Source organism: Geotrypetes seraphini, chromosome 1, assembly GCF_902459505.1.
Source record: "Geotrypetes seraphini chromosome 1, aGeoSer1.1, whole genome shotgun sequence".
Classification (NCBI taxonomy): domain Eukaryota; kingdom Metazoa; phylum Chordata; class Amphibia; order Gymnophiona; family Dermophiidae; genus Geotrypetes; species Geotrypetes seraphini.
Genome location: NC_047084.1, coordinates 254,981,921 through 254,994,957, shown reverse-complemented (window position 1 = coordinate 254,994,957; position 13,037 = coordinate 254,981,921). Strand labels below are relative to the sequence as shown.

The 13,037-nt window shown below is 42.5% G+C and overlaps 1 protein-coding gene across 12 annotated transcripts in view; it reads left to right on the top strand.

The window, feature by feature from the left end:
• JAKMIP1 (janus kinase and microtubule interacting protein 1) overlaps positions 1–13,037 on the top strand; it is a 341,711-nt gene that overhangs the window by 121,577 nt on the left and 207,097 nt on the right. Inside the window, exon 1 of one of the 12 annotated variants that reach the window (XM_033949567.1) lies at positions 10,949–11,129. The exons of the other annotated variants lie outside the window; for them this stretch is intronic. The gene's annotated coding sequence lies outside the window, so the exon portion shown is untranslated. Of the gene's footprint in view, positions 1–10,948; positions 11,130–13,037 lie in introns of those variants that run through there. 12 annotated transcript variants of the gene reach the window in all.

The window sequence follows — 13,037 nt, the reverse complement described above, 5'->3', positions numbered from 1 at the left end:
CTTTTTTTTACTGGCCATACCTCTTCTTATGCAACCTAGCATCCTTCTAACTTTTGCTGTCACCTTTTCAACCTGTTTGGCCATCACATACAATCACACCCAAGTCCCACTCTTCAATCATGCATATAAGTTCTTCACCCCCTAAACTGTACCATTCCCTCTGTTTTTTGCAGCCCAACTGCATGACCTTGCATTTCTTAGCATTGAATTTTAGCTGCCAAAATTTCAGACCATTTTTCAAGCTTCGCCAGATCTTTCTTCTTGTTATTCACGCCATCCTGCGTGTCTACTCTATTGCAGATTTTAGTATCTTCCGCAAAGAGGCAAACCTTACCCGACAACCCTTCAACAATATTATTTATAAAAATGTTAAAAAGAGCAGGCCGAAGAACAGAACCTTGAGGTACACCACTGGCAACATTCCTTTCCTCAGAGCGATCTCCATTGATTACTACCCTCCATTGCCTTCCACTCAACCAGTTCCTGACCCAGCCCGTCACTTTGGGACCCATATCATGAGCACTCAGTTTATTTATTAGATGTCTTTGTGGAACACTATCAAAGGCTTTGCTAAAATCTAAATACACACAATGGTTCCCAAACATCCATAAATTTTCTATAATGTTCCTGTTGTATGGCCATCATACGTTCCAGTTTAAAAGTGTGGCATGGAGATTCCCACCAGAAATTATAATTTAAATGATCCCAATTTTTCCAGTTCTTCAAAATAAGTTGTATTTCAACCCCTGTCATTATAAAGAGAAGTTTGTTATTATGAGAAGATATTGGGCTTTTAGCCCTCATTAATGTGCCAAATAGCACGGTATCGTACGTCAATGCCACTGGATTTTCCAATACTTCATTCAGTTGCCCCCAAATGGATCTCCAAATGGACTCCAAATGGAGCTTGGCCACGAGTGAAGATGGCAGCATAATCTCACTGCTCTCCCCTGCCTCACATACTTGAACACTCTGGAGGATTTAAAAACATCCTTTTTCTCTGTTTGTTTGGTTTTTTTGGGGGGGCATGGCTTCAGGAAGGCAAAATAAGAAAGATGCTGCTTGTTCATCGGGGGGAGATCACACGAGGTTGCAAACTGATCCCCCTACAACATCTAAGATTCATCTGCCTCAGGAATCCAGTGATCTTATGGAGCAGGTGATAGCGGATTTACAGATAATAAAAGGATCTGCTTAAGGAAACTACATCTAAATTAAATGGTCTTCAGAATGTGGTTTCTAATTTGTCTCATCAGATGGCAGTAAGCAATGCTCATGTTGAACAAATAGAGCAGAGGATTGTGGCAGTGGAGGAGACTGCTTCTCAGAGCAGGATGGATCGCAAAATTATTGCCCAGCTTTCTGTTGATCTGGAGGAGATGGAAAACAGAAGTAGAAGGGAAAATATCTGAATTATTGGAATCCCGGAGGATTTGGAGGAGAAAACCCCCATTTCATTCCTCACCAATGTCATCTCTGAAGTTTTATCCCTGCATTTTAAGGAACCATTTGAAAGAGAGAGAGCACACCGTTTGAATTGAGAGAGCACACAGGGTGCCATCTCGTGTGCAGAGCAATCAGAGGGGACCTAGACCAATGCTGATAAAAGTCTTGATTTTTTTTTTTTTTTGTAGATCCGTAATTCATCAAATCACTAGGACTCGAGCACGAGTTGATGGCACCTAACGGCAACACCATGGTAACCTTACTCATACATAATCCCTACACCAAATACACCCCCACCCACAAGTGTGCACACACATCCCCATATTCATCCAAACTCCCAACTCTACACACTCTCCATGAGGATTTCAAACCATGCAGATAATATCAGCACCATATTCTCCTATCCTGTCCTCAGTATGGCCCCTCTCTTCTACCTCTCATGACTCATGTGCTGAGTGCTTTCCTTTCTGTCTTGCTTGTCTCCATTTATGGCCATCTTTCAGTCCTTCTCTACCCTCATCTCTTCACATGATATCTGTCATGTACCTGCCTTCCTACCCTTCTCTCATTAGAGCACCACCTTTCCTGTTATGTGTTAGCTCCCTATTCAGTCAAAGTGTGATTGAAGGCCCTTGTGTTGACCTTTAAAAATATTACAAGGGATACAGGAACATATTTTGTTGTCTGCAATTTTTGCATGCTTTGAGAGAGACACGTATTTCACTGCATTGCAATAAGATTTTCTTGAATGCCAAACTGTTGTTTTGATACGTTACTATATTACCATTAAATTTTATTTTCATTTTTTTATTATTGGTGATATATAATAAGCACATGAAACTTCACTTCTCATTTTCTCTGTTTTGCATCAGGCACATATAGGACAGATTTGCTTTCAGCCCATTCACTTCCCTCTTTACAGAATTGTAGGGATGGAAGTGGTTCCTTCACAAAAGATTATGCATTTGCAGACTGCATGTAACTGTGTTTGGTGGGCACTAGATTTAATCTTGTGGAATATATTACCTCAGAAAATTAGGTTTTAAGCAAGCAGAAAGCATGTGTTATTTAGACAAGAATGGGAGGATTAATCTAAAGGGTGGTTAACATAAATAATATCTTTTATGTCTTGATTATGTAATGTTGATTAATGTTTAGTGACTTCTGTGATTATTTGTGCTGTAAATGCCTGTGGGCTGTAAAGTAACATTGTCTACTAAATGCAATAAATGAATGAACAAATCTAGCAGTGAAATACAACAGGTGGCACACCGCCCAGTGTGTCCAATACCAGCGTGTTTTTCACTCCATGCTAAAAACCTGGAATGAACTCACTGAAAAGACCAGAATGGAACTCAACTACACCACATTCCAGAACAACCTGAAAACCTTCCTTTTTGACACATGAACACTCAGATTTTCCTCTCTCCCCTTTCCCGCCTAAGCATCCCCCCTCTCCCTTCCCCTCTCCTCTTCTCCTCTCTTTTCTATGTAAGTCGCCTTGAGCCTGCATAGGTATGTGCAACACAGAAATATTAGATTAGATTAGATATTGACACAGCCACATTAGCAACTTCTTCATGAGCTATGACAATAACTTGTGTGAGAAGTTTGGGGGAAATCTTGCACTTTGTGACCTTTTCTAAGCTATCTAGGCAGATGTGTTGTTGATGGGAGCATCCCCAACTACATCTTCATATATATCACCCAAATGTGGTTTTGTAAAAGGAGGAAACATCAGTGGCCTAAGACAGACAGGGTCAGTACTGATTTGAGGCTGGCTTATTATTACCATGTGGTCTGGGATGAACAAGTCAATAATACAAAAGTGAGAACTCTGAGAGTGGGAGGCCAGCTGCAGCCTGACATATTGTATATGGGAGAGATCTGTGTGTGTCTGTGAGATGCACTCCACACTGAATTTTCTGTAAAACAGGCAAGGTCATAAGAGCACTGCAGGAAAATGTAGTCAAGTCACGGCATGTCAAAATATAGAAAACTGTGTGAGAGTTGTAAGTAGGGGCACAGCTATGGTCAGAACTGGGTGGACTCTGCCCGCCAAATCTCGGCTCAAGCCCACCCACTTCCTCTTATGGTGGAATGGAGCATGTGGTGGATAATGGCCCTGCACTGGCCCATGCAGCACAAGCTGTTGAAAATTGCTGCAGCGGCTCAGGTACTACTCCAGGGCTAGGCTGCAGTGCAGGTCCCACTTGCAGCAGTGCCATGACTCCATGCAGCCCAGTGTTCCACCTCTGGGGAAAGGCAAGTCACCACCTGTTGCAGCCCCAGCTCCAGAGGTGGGGGGAGGGGGGCAGGCAGGACTCGATGGCAAGCTTAGTATCCCTGCAGATCTCATCCTGTGTGTAGTCATAGTCCTCCAAAGTAAGCCCATCATGCGTGTGGGCAGAGAGAAGCTTCAGGGTGTGCCTGCCCACTTTGGACTCGGACCTGTCCAAACTTGTCTGTGTGACTACTCCACTGAAAGAGACAAAGCTAAATACAACTTAAGATAGCTTGAATCCAAGGACATTTTTTTTTTCTGTGAGAAACTGTCCATGCTGAAATGCTGTCAAAAAAGCCAAAATAAAGAGAGAGAAAGAGAGAATGTGTGCAACCTAATAGATGTTCAGTGTGTGAGGGAGATTCTCCAACTCTGAATCTTTTAGGGCAGCCAGACTAGTAGATGATGCTATGCGACTGACTTCTCCATGCTGTTTTCAAAACAGTTAAGAGGTCTAGGTACAAACATTGTAGTCCATTATACCGCTGCAGTATATTTCCAAAACTGATCAGGTGAATCCACAATTACAGGGTTTCTTGGTAGCAGCAAAAGACTGTTTTTTTTGTATTCTAAAAAAAATAAATAATAATTATAGTGGTGGTGAATTTGTAACTCCACATTTGATAGTCATGATTTTTTAAGTGATGGCTACTGGTTGCAAGAGTGGCCTATGGATATGTTTTCCCAAAATTCAAAATCACGACAAATCTCTATCATGGAAAAGGTGGCAGCGGGCAGGTATATGGTTTGTCCATCAATTGTCTATCCTCAACTCGTTAATTCCATTCGATATACTGTGCTTTACATACTCGCTGCCTCCTTCTGCTTATTCACAATGGCGTTCTCTCACTGGAGTGTTGTCTTCTATGCATATACGATTTGACTATATGACTTCCAAAAATACTATTTACCACTGGTCTTCTTTGTCTCTATTAAAAGGCAAGGCGATATCATCCTTCTATAGTATTTTAAGAGATCACTCCTTCACTTTTTCACCTCACTCTATGAAGCACTGGGATGCTATACTTACCACTCCGCTTTCTGACATTGATTGGGAGCTTTTCTGGTCATCAACAAATCGCCCGCTTTTATCTTCTAGAGTATCACAATCAATGTACTTTCTTATGTGGCAGGCAATATGGACCCCACTTCGCATGTGGAAAGCTAACTTAAAGCAAGACTCTGTTGGCTGGAACTGTTTGAAAGAGGAAGGAACTCTTGATCATATGTTATTTCATTGTACTCTAGTCCGTTCTTTTTGGACCTACGTCTGGAACACCATACAATCTATTACTAACTGCTCAGAAGAAATCTCTATGGACATTGTAATCCTTCGCTCTCAACACCCATGTTTCACACAATCAAATTGTCCATCTAAACTCATTGATACCATGTTGGTGACTGCTCTCATGCACATTCTAAAAAATTGGAAATCACCTTCGCTACTAAATTATACTTTTTGGTGGAACTCTCTGAGTATGTATCATAGATTTGAATCCTATGCATATGAGAAGAGAGTTACATTCCGAACCTGCATGAACTTGAAATACAACAAATCTCCATGGTCATTCTTAGATTCCTATGTGCGCTCATCTTCTTAGACACTCCTGTTATCCTTTTCTTCTCTTCTCTTCTCTCTTTCATTTTTCTTTCCTTTTTCCTTTACTGCTCTCTCTCATCTTTATCTTATATATCCCTTACATGCATCTTCAATAATTGGAGCCTTTGCTCCTCTACAGTTAAACATAGATTTGTATACTCTATATACAGAAAGCTTTATTTTGTTTCTATGTACTTTAAATGATTCTTGTATCCTTTAAAATACTTAATAAAAATTATTGAACTAAAAAAAAAAAAATAAAGAAAGAAATTAAGGATATGTTTTCCCCTCAAGATTCTTTCAACCAGTTTCTCTTATGAAAAGAAGTAATCTAGTAATTTGCATTCAGTTACACTCTATTCTGAAAGCATTCACGTATTTTTAGTAGTGTGTGCTTTGTGGATAGGTGTTCAAATGGGTTGAATTTGAATGGAGCATGGGCAGAGTGCATGTTGCTAAAATTTAGTCATGCTATGCTGAACGTGAATCTATAACTGAAGTTCTATGCAGAACTGCCATTATAGAATGGTAGCATGTTTGCAATTTGTGCCTAAGCACTTAAATCATGTCAGAGGCTGGTGTAAGTGCTCATAGCAGTTAGCCATGTAACCCCTAGTATTCTATGGACTAGATTCACAAACCTTTTTTTCAGGGGGGGCGATCCGTGACCAATTAGAGCAGGCCCGACGAATTCACAACGCTAAGAGATTCAAATTAGGGCGATTGGAGGAACTCCTCCCTCCGACCGCATGGATCATGAATGTGCAATCCAGATGCATGCGCAGACCATCTGCTTTCCCTGCAAATAGTCTGCACATGCGTTTTATGTCCAGGTTGTTTTTTTTTTGTTTTTTTTTTTTTTAATACATGCGCTGACTCTCCTGCTCTCCCCTTCCAGCCAAGCCCCTGCTCTTGCCACCCAGACTCTCCTGCTCTCTGTCACCTTCCGCTTTAAACCCATGGGCTCGCACTGCAGGGATCGCGGATCTCTCCGGCTCACATACCCATTCACCAATGGCCCAAACTTTAATTACATGCAGTTCCCTCAATTTTTTTCAGGAGCCTTTGGGTCCTTCACAAATCAATTTTAGAGGACGTGTGCACATAAGCGGTTGGGAAGGGGGATGTTATTCCTTTTTACCTGCTCTGGGAGAAAAAGAGGGAGGGGCTAACTCTGCTTTCTGCAGTGGGTCGGCTTGCCTATTGGATTACATAGACATTACGTGTTCTACAAGGCTTTTCAGTTCCACCTTGAAGGCAGACCAATAATTTTTTTCCCAGAGCAGAGTGCAGGGTGGCAGTGGAGCAGGAGAGTCAGCAGAGATGTGTGCGACTGGTCCCCAGCAGTCGCTTCTATTCTTGATTGGCCAAACCAATTGGTGTCCCAAATTTGTTTGGTGAATTGTGTCCCTGCCTACTTTGCATACATTTCCCCTCATTTGCATGCATGGATTTGAAGCGGATTGTAGGACAGGTTTGTGAATCGGGCCGGAGGGAAATCTGCTTGTTAAGGGGTCGCAAACTGATCGGTTCGCTTAGTGACTCTAGCCCTAGGTTAGCTCTGCAGTATCCTTCTGGACAGTTCACACTTTGCCAGTTTAGCAACCTTTCATAGCTATACTGTCTCAGACACAGTTTTGTGGCTCCTCACAGTTTTGGATGTAGCGTTAATATAAACTAAACACAGTTTCAGCTTCCAGTGAACAATTTCCCCTGTAGTATTCTTATCTTGGATAGCCTCCAATGTCCTTCAGTTACTAAGCTCTTGGTGCCTTTTCTCTGAGGGATGCCTTGGGGATTCTTTCCCCTTCATCTCTCCTTGCTTTTAGGTGTTTTTTAAATATTCAACAAATGTCTAGCTGTGGGGCTTACAGACTTGCTTCCCCCCCGAACTAGGGTAGTCACCTCCCTTGCAGTGTTCTCTGCACTAGTGCTGCCTAATCTTCCGATTTAAATCAATTCAATGATTCACTTTGGTGCATTGATTCAAATTAATTCATTTCCCCCCAAAATTGGACTAACTGATTCAGGAACATCCCTTCTTATAGTGAGATCTGACAAAGCAGCAGTGGCAGTTCATGGCCAGCAGAGGCAGTGCTCTAAACAGGCTGTTTGTGGCCTGTCCCACCGGGACCTTCCTTTTGCTGTGTCACCGATGATGTGGTAGAGGGAAGCCCTGGTGGGGTAGGCCTTGAATGGCATGTTAACAGACTGCCTCTGCTAGCTGTCCACCGCTGCTGCTGAATTAGGAGACCTGACGGTATGTCAGATCTCACGGAGGAGGGATGGAAAACTGTCACACAGGAGGATGGGAGGGAGGGATGGAAAGCTGATGAACAGGGGGATGAGAGGGAGGGATGGAAAGCTGCTGAACAGGGGATAGGAAGAATTGTTGGACATGGGATGTAGGAGAGGAAGGGAGTGCAACAAAGAGGTAGAAAAGATGAGAAGGAGAAATCCTGCATATAGTGGAGTGGAGGGAGACATGCATGGAGAAGAGAGAGGGGGAAATGGACATAGGGTGGAGGGCAGGGAGAGATGGTGCATGGGGAGAGAAGAAATATTTGACATTATATTGGCGAGGAGAAAGGGAGAGATGCTGCTTGGAGGGGATTAGAGAGGTTTGACCTAGGGCACAAAGCAGAGAAAAGAGAGATGGTAGACAGTGGGAAAAAAATGTTGGATATATCAGTGGAAGGGAAGGTACAGAGATGGAAGATGGTGAGCAAGGAGAAAGAAGAAAATGTCAAATGGATAGGAGACAAACAGAAACCAGAGTCTGGGACCAACATGATTTGAATAATAAAATGACCAGACAACAAAAGGTAGAAAAAATAATTTTATTTTCTATTTTGTGATTACAGTATGTCAGATTTGAAATGTGTATCCTGCCTGAGCTGGTGTTAGATCCTAACTCATACTCGCTGTCTAACAGAGAGAGGAAAAGTCTTTTGTGTGTTTGTTTGCACCACAGCACCGGCGTGGGGTGGGATGGGTAAAGAGGCTACAAAATAAACCCGCCAGTCCGTTTGAAAAAGACATCCGATTGGGCAGGAAAAGTGAATTGAATCGAAAAATTGATTCAATAGGCTGAATCAAATTGAATTTTTTTTCCCTGAATTGGGTAGTGCTACTCTGCACACTGATCCACCCCCAGCTGCCAAGGGAGTAAAGCAAAATATTACTAAGCATGCAGAACAGCACCTTGCAACCCAGAAGCAAATTCACACCGTTCAGAGAATTATAGTATCTGGTTTTCCTCCAATGTTTAACAGCAAGGAATTTTCTCTTCACTTGGCTCACTGGCCTCTGCTATGCCCATGACCATGCTTCATTCCTTTTCACAGCTTCCGACTCGGCTCTTACTTTGGGGTCATCCTTGCCCTAAGCTGGGTAGCCTGTTCACTCCAGCTGGCCATTTCTCTCCAAGAAGGGTTCCTGTCCACACCCTGTTCTCTTTCTCTGCCCTCTAGGCTCTCCTCATGGGTTGCTTGTCCCTGCCCTCCTCTCTATCTCCTTATCTGCTGGAATATTCCGCTGTATCCTGGGTCTTCCCTCTCAGCCTTTGAAGGGGCCCACACCCACACTCTCATCCATTGTAATATTAGGCTACTTAAATCCCTTCCAATAGGGAAACACCACTCCCGGTTTTCCCTCAGCCCTTCTGTTCTGGGACCTGCAGTTCAAGACTTTTCCAGTTTTTCAGGAACCTATCGCTCCTTCCAGCCCCTGAGATTCAACTCCTGTTTCTACTGAGTGACTGAGGGGTTTTAAGTGCTCTGGGATCATTGCTTAAGCACCACACTGTGCACACTTTGTGAATACTAGTAGGGCAGTTAAGTGCTGTTCTGCAAATACCCACTTAACTTGCATAACATGTATTTACAAGAGAGATGTACACAGTTTGCAGTTTGGCGCTAACCATTTCTTGTCAGCAGCCCTAACTGGCTAATTAGCAGTTGATTTAACCAGCTAGGAGCCATTTCTAGCCAGTAAGATTGCTTTGAATATTGACCCCCGACTGTCTCGCAAACTTTGCAAAGCTGCGGCACACTAAATTTGGCAGCCATGGCTTGAGGGCATCCAGAAGAGCACGGATGTTGATGCGATGATGTCGCGCACATGCATGACATCAACACATTGACGTCCGCGCGATGGCCCTCCAGACAGGGCCCTGAGCCACCAGTGGGGGGGGGAGAGGGGTGCTGGAAGGGAAGAGGCATGGAGAAAAGGAGAGGTGCTGGCGCTGGCTGACTGCCTACAGGATGTGCCTCTGTAGGCAGGCAGCCGGCGCCTCATAGCACACCTGGAATTGTGGGCAGCATACGAGTGTGCCAGAGCACACTGTTTTCAATACACTGGTTTAAAGACTAGAAGCTACCATTTATTTACATCACTGTCAATTATTGGCGCCACTATTCTAAAAGCTAGGCCACTAAGGAGACCAAAATGAACAGAATTTGTCCCTGATCCCGTGGATAACTGCGGGAAACAATCCCATGCCATTCTTTAGTGTCTATCTCAACCTCATTCCTTCTGTGCCAGCATTCTTCAATGCAAGGCTTGAGGGTTAGCGACTGTGTCCATTCATACTCTGATTCTTATTTCTTTCCTTAAAGAATGACACATGGTTGGTTTGCCGCGGTTAACCGTGGGAACGGGGACAAATTCTCTCCCTGTGTCATTCTCTAGAATAGAATTGCCTTTTAAAAAAAATCTACCATTGCCTCATGTAGCCACTTAGATTATATGTTCCTTGGGGAAGGAACATATCCTACCTGAAAATGTAGCCCCACTGTGTAGCACTGATTACGTACGAGTACAGTAGAGCTTTCAAAATAAGTATTACTATTACATTCTTTTTCATTTTACTTCCCTGCTGTTCCAAATTAAAGGTTAATAATATTTTTTTCATTGCTTTGTCCACATTGACAAACTCAAAATAGTAAAGGAATATGAAGGCACATTAACGGAGATCACTGGAGATATTGAGGTAGTCGATAGAGATTGTGGACTATGACTAGTTTTTCTGGTGTTGTCCCAGTTCAGCTGATAACATGTTTTCTTCTTATTGGTTTTTCCCATTCTGTTCTGAAGGCTTAGGTACATTTTTGTATTTCAGGGTTTTTTTTTCTTGATTGATTGATTGATTGATTGACATAACAGCTTGAATAATATACTGATGAAGTACCAAGTGCATTCATTGATTTCACTGATGGCTTATAAAGAATCATAGCAGAAAAAAATCTGTTAGAGAATTTCAGGCAGACCTGTAATGTTGGCCCTCAAATACTGGATAAATGCTAACATATCATTGCCTTAATGCAAGGGTTCTCAACCCAGTCTTCAGGACACACCTAACCAGTCAGGTTTGCAGGATATCTACAATGAATATGCATGAGATAGATTTGTATAAAATAGGGGCAGTGCATTCCGTTTCATTTCACACATATTCATTGTGGATATCCTGAAAACCTAACTGGCTGAATGTGTCTCAAGGACTGGGCTGGGAACTCCTGCCTTAGTGAGATAAAGTAAATTCGTTATCATTCTGAGTAGTTTGCAGCAGGAATTCTTCCGGGCATTTGCTGTTATTGCAAGTCAGAAGTCACTGGCAACTGTTGTGGTTATGAAGGGGAGTGTGTGGAGAGGAACAGCTAGTGTACGGGATACAGAGAGCTTCCATTGTGGCTTCCTGCTCATTGGACTTCCTAACACTACTGAAATCATTCACATTAGAAATTTTTGATCTTGAACCTTGTGAACATGCAGTGAGAATGCCTCACTACTTAGCAGCAGGTACAGAACCTTTTTTTTCCTTTGGTGCTTTCATTTTTTAAGGTGCACTTTGTAAGAGAGGAAATATTTTGAAGGTGTGAATATGTGGCTTCATTTGCATCTTATTGTTACTAGAGTTAATTACATTACATTACATTACGGATTTCTATTCCGCCATTACCTTGCGGTTCAAGGCGGATTACAAAAGGTTAATTTTAAAAAAAACAGAGTTACAATGATTAGCTAGAGAAGTAAGTTGTAGATCTTATAAACATTTAATGGGTTGTTGAGGGTGAGGTGGTTTGTAAAAGAATTAATAGGTGGTCATAGCGGAGGTTCTTTTGTTATTATTAGTGCGGTGATGGGTAGATCAAAATGTCAGTTTTAGAGTTACTAAGAGGTCGTGATGTTATTGCTGCTTCAGGAATTTCTTGAAAAGTATGGTTTTTAATTCCATGTCTGCTAATTTTTGTAGCGTTATCTTTGTATTTTTTATGCAAAGTTCACATTATTTACATATAAATATTACTTGATTTTTTTTTTAGCTTGCAGATTTTTTTCTGCTCCGGCAGGCTTCTTGCTTAATTGGATCTAGAGCTGGGGTTTGCCATCCCAAGTCTTCATTCACAGCTACACAGAGATTTTTTTGTTCCTCCTAATTACTTCTTCTCTCAGTTGTCACAACTGGCCTGTTGCAGGGGACCTGAGGCGTGCACCTTCTTCAGGGATTGGGGTCATACACCTTTACCTTCTTTCTCGTTGAGTTGAACCCTCCAGTACTCAGAAGCTGCCAGGATTTGAAGCACAATGGTCAGATAGAGGAGGAGGCAAGAGAGGTACCAGATTAAGAACAAATCAAAGACAAAAAGGCAGAGGCAGGCAGAGTTCGAGAACAAGCAGAAGTTAAGCCTGGCAGTGCAAATTCATTAACAAGAAACTAAGCACAGTCAGATACCAGAAATTAACTGAGAACAAGGCACTCAAGAGCTCCACAAGAGACCTATCTGAGGACAGAAAAGACTGGGAGTTCCAGGGTATATAGCAGGGGCCACAATCCAGTCGGGTTTTTAGGATTTCCCCAATGAATATGCATGAGATCTATTAGCATACAATGAAAGCAGTGCATGCAAATAAATCTCATGCATATTCATTGGGGAAAACCTGAAAACCCAACTGGATTACGGCCCTCGAGTAGGGACTTTGATACCCCTGGTATATAGGGAACCAACCAGTGGAAGCCTACAAGGGCCAGTCAGCCCAAAGGCATTTAGGAAGAGACCAATTGCAGGTGCAGCCTTATAGGGCAGAGATGAGCAGTAGGATAAAAGCAGGAAGAGGCCTGAACTTGTCTTCTGTTTAGTGTCCGTGTCCTGTGAGGTAAGTACATGACATTATTTTAGTCCATGAGCATCCAAGAGTTTTCAGCAGTGGGCTGCATGATCAGAAATTCATGTGGATATAGGCTACAAGCATATGCTAGCCCAGGGGTGGGCAACTCCGGTCCTCAAGGGCCGGAATCCAGTTGGGTTTTCAGAATTTCCTCAATGAATATGCATGAGATCTATTTGCATGCACTGATTTCCAATGCATATTCATTGGGGAAATCCTGAAAACCCGACTGGATTCCGGACTGGAGCTGCCCACCCCTGTGCTATCCCAAAGATTCCAAACTGTGGATTATGACCCTAAAAACCTGCCTTTTGTGTTTGTGATCTGGGCAGGATGTCCATAACAAACATCAGCTCATGCCTCTCAGGGTGGGTACTTTCTCTGGTTGTGATAATGGGATCATGGTCACTGAAAGCTTGATAAGCACTGTGATACTCTTACAGTTGTGAATCTTTTTCAAAGTTGTAACTTCATATCTACCAAATAGCTCTGCAATAATTCTTCAGAATCATGTGTATTAGCTAATTAGATACAAGTTTA